Source organism: Callorhinus ursinus, unplaced genomic scaffold (genome assembly GCF_003265705.2).
Source record: "Callorhinus ursinus isolate GAN/ISIS: 27379988/994484 unplaced genomic scaffold, GSC_fseal_2.0 scaffold4, whole genome shotgun sequence".
Lineage (NCBI taxonomy): Eukaryota > Metazoa > Chordata > Mammalia > Carnivora > Otariidae > Callorhinus > Callorhinus ursinus.
Window position 1 is genome coordinate 13,960,243 of NW_027397066.1, and position 7,914 is coordinate 13,968,156.

The window sequence follows — 7,914 nt, forward strand, 5'->3', positions numbered from 1 at the left end:
GCCATTGGAGCTCCAGGCTTCCATGGTTATCATCCTGCATAGGTGACATTATCTCAGTGTTCCTTTATCAAATCTAAGAGATTTGGTGTGGTTTGAGGTACATGTCCATCCTGTGGATCCATCACTGAGGATGGAGGGGTGAAGAGCCTTAACTGGCCAAGTGGATCATGTGCTCACCCTGTAACTAAAGGAGGGAAGGGCGCCATGGGAAGGAGCAGTTCAATGAAAGAGATGATATGCAAATTAAAGCACCTATGCCCATGTCGTGACCTTAATAGTGCCTTTTCTCTTCACAGGAATGGCAATTTTTCTATAAAAAGTACCTAAAATTTTGTCCCTGAATCTCAAATTCTTTTATGTTCTGCCTCTCATTTGCTAGTTGGACATTGTCAGCCTTTTTTGGTTTCCTTGGTTTCCAGCTCTGGGCTCTTTTCTGTTTCTCCCATTTAGCCTAGTCCATTTGGACGGATAACCTGCTTGTGCTATCTGCCAGGGATTGCTTCTGGTGTCCATCTTTGACCTTGACCATCAGATCATCCCGTTTGGTTTAATGCACTACAGTCTTTGGGAAAATATGCTTTGTTCTCCAGGATTAATCTTAGTTGAGTTCAATCTCTGGGCTTCCCAGCCTCTGATTCCCAAAGGGGGATCAGACAAAATTATCTGAACTTTTGCTGTGGTCGTTTTTATTAGTCCTTAATGGATTGGCCAGAAGGACTGCTTTCATGCCTGTATTTTCCTGCCACATACTATTGATTGATAAACACTTGCAAGAGAGGACACTAAACTGGATACAGCACATGATTTCCTGCTTGTTTCCAATCAAGAATCAGGTGATATTGCTGTGTGATCATAGATTATAAAGAGTTAAATTATTCTGTAAGCTCTAACTGTTTTATATTAAAAATAAATCTGGTTGTTAGCACTCTGTTTCTGAATGGAACAGTTTCTTTGTTGTTGAATAACATATTAATTTGGAATGGTTTGGATTAAAACTGTTCTAATGTGATTATCACTAACTGTCTAGAGGGGAGGGCAAGAGAGTGAGATAAGGATGTATTAAGATGAAAATAAGTTGAGAGATGATATAATAATAGTGAAATAAAAAGGATAAAATTGCGTACTTGGACGAACTTTAAAAACATGTGTTAAATAAGATGAGCCATTATCCAGATTAAGAGAGCCAGATAGGTACGAGAAGCTCAGAGAGCAAAAGCTTCTAATTACAGAAGTATATCTACTCAAGTAATGCATTGCTAATTTTGAAATAAATTAGGATGCAGAGAAAGAGACTGCCTTGGTTTTAGCTTCACAGATAAATTAACAGATATAATATCTGAATTGTTTGACACTCTTGCACTCATTCGTAACCAATCAGGGCAATATATTCTTTAGTTATATTTATATTTAGCTTTTAAATGAAAATAGTCCATTCATCATACAACTGAGACCAGCCCCTGCAAGTATCCTTCAGTCCCATCTTTAGGACTCCGGCAAGCCACACTCGAATATGAAAGCCTGGCCCTTTAATATTTGGACTAATGCACTCAGGCCATCCTTTTTTGATTTGTGATTTAGACTTTTTAGCACACTGGGCTATCCTCCTGGCCCATTTAAAATTTATATTATTTGTCTAATGTTGTCTATTGCAAAAAAGGAAAATAGGTAGAAATGTAAAGAAGGATGTAAAGACCAATTGTAATCCTAGCTATTAAAATAATTACCAATGTCAAATAATTACTAACATTTTACTGTATTTTATAAAATTTAAGACAGCATTGACTATAATTTAAACTATTTTTTTATCACTTATTTAATCACTAAGAAAGAAGAAATACTGTCAGTTAAACTATGACATACAATAGTCCCCCATTATCTGGGGGGATACATTTCAAGACTCCCAGTGGATGCCTGAAACCATGACTAATACCTAACCCTATATATACTATGTTTTTTTCCTATACATACAAACCTATGATAAAGTTTAATTTGCACATGAGGCACAGTAAGAGGTTAACAACAATAACTACTAATAAAATAGAACAATTATAAGAATACACTGTGATAAAGCTTATGTGAATGTGGTCTTTCTCTCTCTCCCAAAATATGTTATTGTCCTGAATTCACCCTTCTCCTTGTGATGATGTGAGATGATAAAATGCCTGTGTGATGAGATGAAGTAAGGTGAATGATGTAGGCACTGGGACGTAGTATTAGGCTACTATTGACCTTCTGATGGTACGTCAGAAGGAGGATCTTCTGCTTCCTGAATGCGTTTGACTGTGGGTAACTGAAACCACAGAAAGCAAAACTGCAACAAGAAGGGGCTACTATACTTTTTCTTTTGTGTAAAAAACCATATACTCAATGGGAAAGTTCTTTTAGACTTGTTATGATACAGACTTCTATCATGGATGGATGGATTTATTTATTTATTTATTTATTTATTTATTTATTTATTTATTTTTATTAACATATAATGCATTATTTGTTTCAGGGGTACAGGTCTGTGATTCATCAGTCTTACACAATTCACAATGCTCAGCATAGCACATACCCTCCCCAATGTCTATCACCCAGTCACCCCATCCCTCCCACCCCCCTCCACTCCAGCAACCCTCAGTTTATTTGAGATTAAGAGTCTCTTGTGGTTTGTCTCCCTCTCTGGTTTCATCTTCTTTCATTTTTCACTCCCTTCCCCTATGATCCTCTGTCTCGTTTCTCAAATTCCTCATATCAGTGAGATCATATGATACTTGTCTTTCTCTGATTGACTTATTTCGCTTAGCATAAATACCCTCTAGTTCCATGCACGTCGTTGCAAATGGCAAATTTTCATTTTTTGGATGGCTGCATAATATTCCATGGTGTGTATATGTGTGTGTGTGTGTGTGTGTACACCACATCTTCTTTATCCATTCGTCTGTTGATGGACATCTAGGCTCTTTCCATAGTTTGGCTATTGTGGACATTGCTGCTATAAACATTGGGGTGCATGTGCTCCTTCGGATCACCATATTTGTATCTTTGGGGTAAATACCCAGTAGTGTAATTGCTGGGTCATAGGGTAGCTCTATTTTCAACTTTTTGAGGAACCTCCATACTGTTTTCCAGAAGGGTTGCACCAGCTTGCATTCCCACCAACAGTGTAGGAGGGTTCCCCTTTTTCCACATCCCCACCAACATCTGTCATTTCCTGACTTGTTCATTTTAGCCATTCTGACTGGTGTGAGGTGGTATCTCATTGAGGTTTTGATTTGAATTTCCCTGATGCCGAGCGATGTGGAGCACTTTTTCATGTGTCTGTTGGCCATTTGGATGTCTTCTTTGGAAAAATGTCTGTTCATGTCTTCTGCCCATTTCTTGATTGGATTATTTGTTCTTTGGGTGTTGAGTTTGGTAAGTTCTTTATAGATTTTGGATACTAGCCCTTTATCTGATATGTCATTTGCAAATATCTTCTCCCATTCTGTCAGTTGTCTTTTGGTTTTGTTGACTGTTTCCTTTGCTGTGCACAAGCTTTTTATCTTGATGAAGTCCCAAAAATTCATTTTTGCCCTTGCTTCCCTTGCCTTTGGCGATGTTTCTAGGAAGAAGTTGCTGCGGCTGAGGTTGAAGATGTTGCTGCCATAGATGGATTTAGAACATATCTAAAAAGGAAAATATAGGAAAAACAAATTAGTAAAGTAGTCCTAAACCTTTTTACATTCGGAGTCCAACTCTGCCATGTTACTTTTTGATTGAGAATTGTCAATATCTGTGTTTTTCGTAATGCTTTCAACCTCTGTGCTATCAAAAACATTGATGATGCAGCATTGCTTACATGAGTGCTCTAGTATTGTCTCCCAGATTTTCATCCTAGCTCATCTGTTCTCCCTTTCTTCCTTAGTATTGGAACTATCCTCTCTCTAGTTTTAGGTGGGTACATAGTGAGTGGCCCAGTTAGAGGCATTTCTGAGCCTCTCTGATAGTATCTTGGGGCTATGGTCTGAATGTTTGTGTCTCCCCAAAATTTATGTTGCGGTTCTCACCCCCAAAGGTGTTGGTATCAGTAGGTAGGGCCTTTGGGAGGAAAAATTAGGTCTTGAGGGTGGAGCCCTCATGAATATGATTAGTGCCATTATAAAAGAGATCCCACAGAGCTCACTAACCCCTCTGCCATATGAGGATACAAGGAGAATTTTGCAGGCCAGATGAGGGTTCTCACTCAAACATGCTGGCACCACGATCCTGTATTTCCAGCTTCCAGAACTGTGAGAAATTATTTTTTGCTGTTGATAAGCTACCCAGTCTGTAGTATTTGATTATAGCAGCCCCGAGCTGATTAAGACACATAATATGACCGTGTTCTGACTGGTGGGATAGGAGAGGGGGTGTGTGCAGCTTACAGTGCACATCCTTAAAAGGAAGTTGTGTCCCTTTCACTTTCTCTTTCCACTCCTTCTGTGAGATGAAATGCAGACATGGAATAGTGAGCTAGCTTTAGTCATATAGGTGATACTCCAGGGATGGTGGAACAACTGGGTAGTAAGATCTGGATCTTTGGATTACTTTGTAGAGCTGAAGAGCAGCTCTTGCAGAAGGAAAAATAATCGTATCTGGTTTAAACCGCTGTTATTGTCAAAGCAGCCAAATTCATATCTATATTGTACATACTGTTTTTGAAATTCCTTTTTAAATTTAATATCATATTGAAAAATACTTTTCTTTACCGTTAAATATTTTATTTACTGTTAAATATTTTAATGGTTATGTAACATTAAAGGTAGATGCATCATTATTTATTTAAGCTATCATTGGGCATTTAGGTTGTTCTGGTTTTTCTAAGTTATAAATAATACTGGAATAAAAAATCTAATGCTTTATATATATGCACACATGTATATATAATATTTAAAAATTTATACGTATTTACATATATATATGCATGTGTATATACACACTGTAAACACACACACATATGTGTGTGTATATATAGGTCTTTGCTTTGTTTCCCTAAAATAAATTCCAATAAGTAGAATTACTTGGTCCACATTTTTAAGGCTTTTAAGATTAATTATCAAGTTGACTGCCAGTATTTCTGCGCTAATTTACCATACCACTAGGAATATATGTAGATTGCTATGCAACACTGAATTTGTAAAAATGTTTTTGAGGTTTAATTTGCATATAATAAATCCACAGGTCTTAAGTATTCAGTTCTATAAGTTTTACCAATTGTGTACACCTATGAAATAGCCACACACAAAAAAAAGGTATAGAGTATTTCCTTTACCCAGAAAGGTATATTTGATCCTTGACCTTAATCTCTGCCTTACAGAAGCAACTATTGTTTTGATTTCTAATTTTGCCTATTGTTGGACTTCATATAGATGGAATCATACAATAGGTATTCCTTTGTTTCTAGCTTCTTTGCTTTGATTTTTGAGATTCATCCATATTGTTGCAAATATCAGTAGGGGCTGTTGTGTGAAGTTACTTCATTTAAAAAAATGTTTTTCTGTTGATAAATATTTGTGTTATTTCCAGTGTGGGGCTATTATGAATATGACTTTGTGGACATATGTTTTTCATTTGGTTTCTCTTAGGTAAATACCTAAGAAGGGGATTGCTGGGTCATAGGGTAAGGGCATATTTAACTTTTAAAGAAACTGACATGTAACTCTCAAAAATGGCTGTACTACATTATGTTCCCATCAGCAATGCATGAGAGTTCTGGATGCTTCTCATTGTGGCAAATATTTGGTATTGTCAGTCGTGTAGATTTTAGCCATTCTACTGGCTGTGGAAATGTTAATTTGTGTTTTCCTTTTGATGTTGAGCTCCTCTGTATATGTTTATTGGCCACTTATGTATCTTCTGTAAAGGATTTGTTTAATTCTTTTGTCCATTTTTATTTTTTATCTTTTAAAGATTTTTGTTTGTCAGAGAGAGACCCGGCGAGAGAGGGAACATAAGCTGGGTGAGAGGGAGAGGGAGAAGCAGGCTTCCCGCGGAGCAGGGAGCCCGACGGGGCTCAATCCCAGGACCCTGGGATCATGACCTGAGCCGAAGGCAGACGCTTAATGACTGAGCCAGCCAGGTGCCCCATCTTTTGTACATTTTTAAAAATGGAGTTTTCTTTTTATTATTGATTTGTAGGAAATCTTTATATATTCTGTATACAAGTTCTTTATCAGATATGTGTGTTGTGGATTTTTCTTCCAGAGTTTGGCTTTATAAGCAGAAATTTTCATTAGGATGAAGTACAATATATCAATTTTTTCTTTTCTGCTTAGTTGTTTTTTGTGTATTCTAAGAAATTTTTGCCTACCACAAGGTTACAAAGACATTTTCCTATGTTTACTTTTAGAAGCTTTATGGTTCTAGTTTTTCTAATACAGTTTATGATTTGTCTCAAAATAACTCCATTACTGGGGTGAGGGAGGGTTCAAATTCATTTATTTTCCATTTTTTTATATCAAGTTTTCCAATACATTGATTAAAATAATTGTTTTTTAGTTTTTGCCAATACGATTAGAATAAATGGTATTTTATATTGTTTTATGCCCGATGGAATCTTTGAATTTTTTTCCTGAGTTTGCATATTTCCTCCAACTTTGAGTCAGAACTTTTCTAATAGCCAACCCCAAAGGGCTAACTTTTTGAATTCAGAAAAGAATCTCATTTTCTTTCTTGTTGAGAGATGTGAAGCTACCTTAGCAGGACTGATCTAGTGACATCCATGTCAAATCAAGATTAGAAAATACCCAGGAAAATCATTGGCAACTATCAATCTGTTTTAAATTAGTAAGGATTTAGACTGGCTTATGAAGCATTAAGATGGCCATATTTATATGACATTCCTCAACTGGAAGAGGTTGAATTGTTCATCATAGGTTGACACGTAGGGAAAAGGCTAATTACTCCAAATACTTAGAATAGTATAGATCTGTAAAGCATGAACTGTGCCTCCCAGGGAAATAAATGATACCTGTTTTAAATATATTTAATATAAAGAACAGAGGATACATTTCAGGGAAGAAGCTTATGCTGACAAGTGAAAACCAAGTTACTTTGGTGATTTTGCCCTTAGATTTCTGTGACCTGCAAAAAATAGGAGCTATCTACCTGATGTCAAAATCTGAGTTTCTAAGAAAAGGGTTGTCTTATCTCCACTGACTTTTTCAGGGAATGTACTGTACATAGATGGGCTAGACTCAAGCCCATTCACATTCACATTCATTTTGGAGGGTTAATGTCTGAGAAAAGTGACTAGCTAAGCAGCTATAATAATTCCAATAGAGAGTACATTTACATTTTTCTAATAATACAATTCATGTAATTCTTTATGCCACATAAATCTTTTCCACACACTTCCAGATATATGGCTTTTGTATGCTCTATAAAAGCTATAAAATGAGCTCAAATATTCTTTTCTTTTGTATTTTTCTATCACTTAACTTCTTCCCACGACCTCTAGTACTGATGTTGTGTTGTTTGGAGTTAGAACTCTCGATAATTTTTCCTCCATTCTCCCCTTCTTCTTTTCTGACAAATGATAAGGATTGTTACTTTAATTGTCTAAAAATATTTCTCACGTATATTTGATTATAAATTTACATTTTGCAACTCACCACATCTTAATTTCTCATTTTCTGTTTGGTGACTAAAAAATAACGCAAGGCTTCAATACAAAGGCACATAATTGATGCAAGAAGAGCGTTGTCGTAATTTCCCTTGAGGAGCTCCATTTTGTTAACTCTTTAAAATTGCGAAGCACGCTTTTCCTCAGGGATTTAGCATTTATTTTTTTTTAGGACTTTTGTGCTGCTAAAAACTATTTTATGTATTGAAAAGAGTTCTAGTAATATCTCTGACAGGAGTCCTGTCAAAACACTTAAAAAGTATGCTCACTCATTATGGAAAATATGA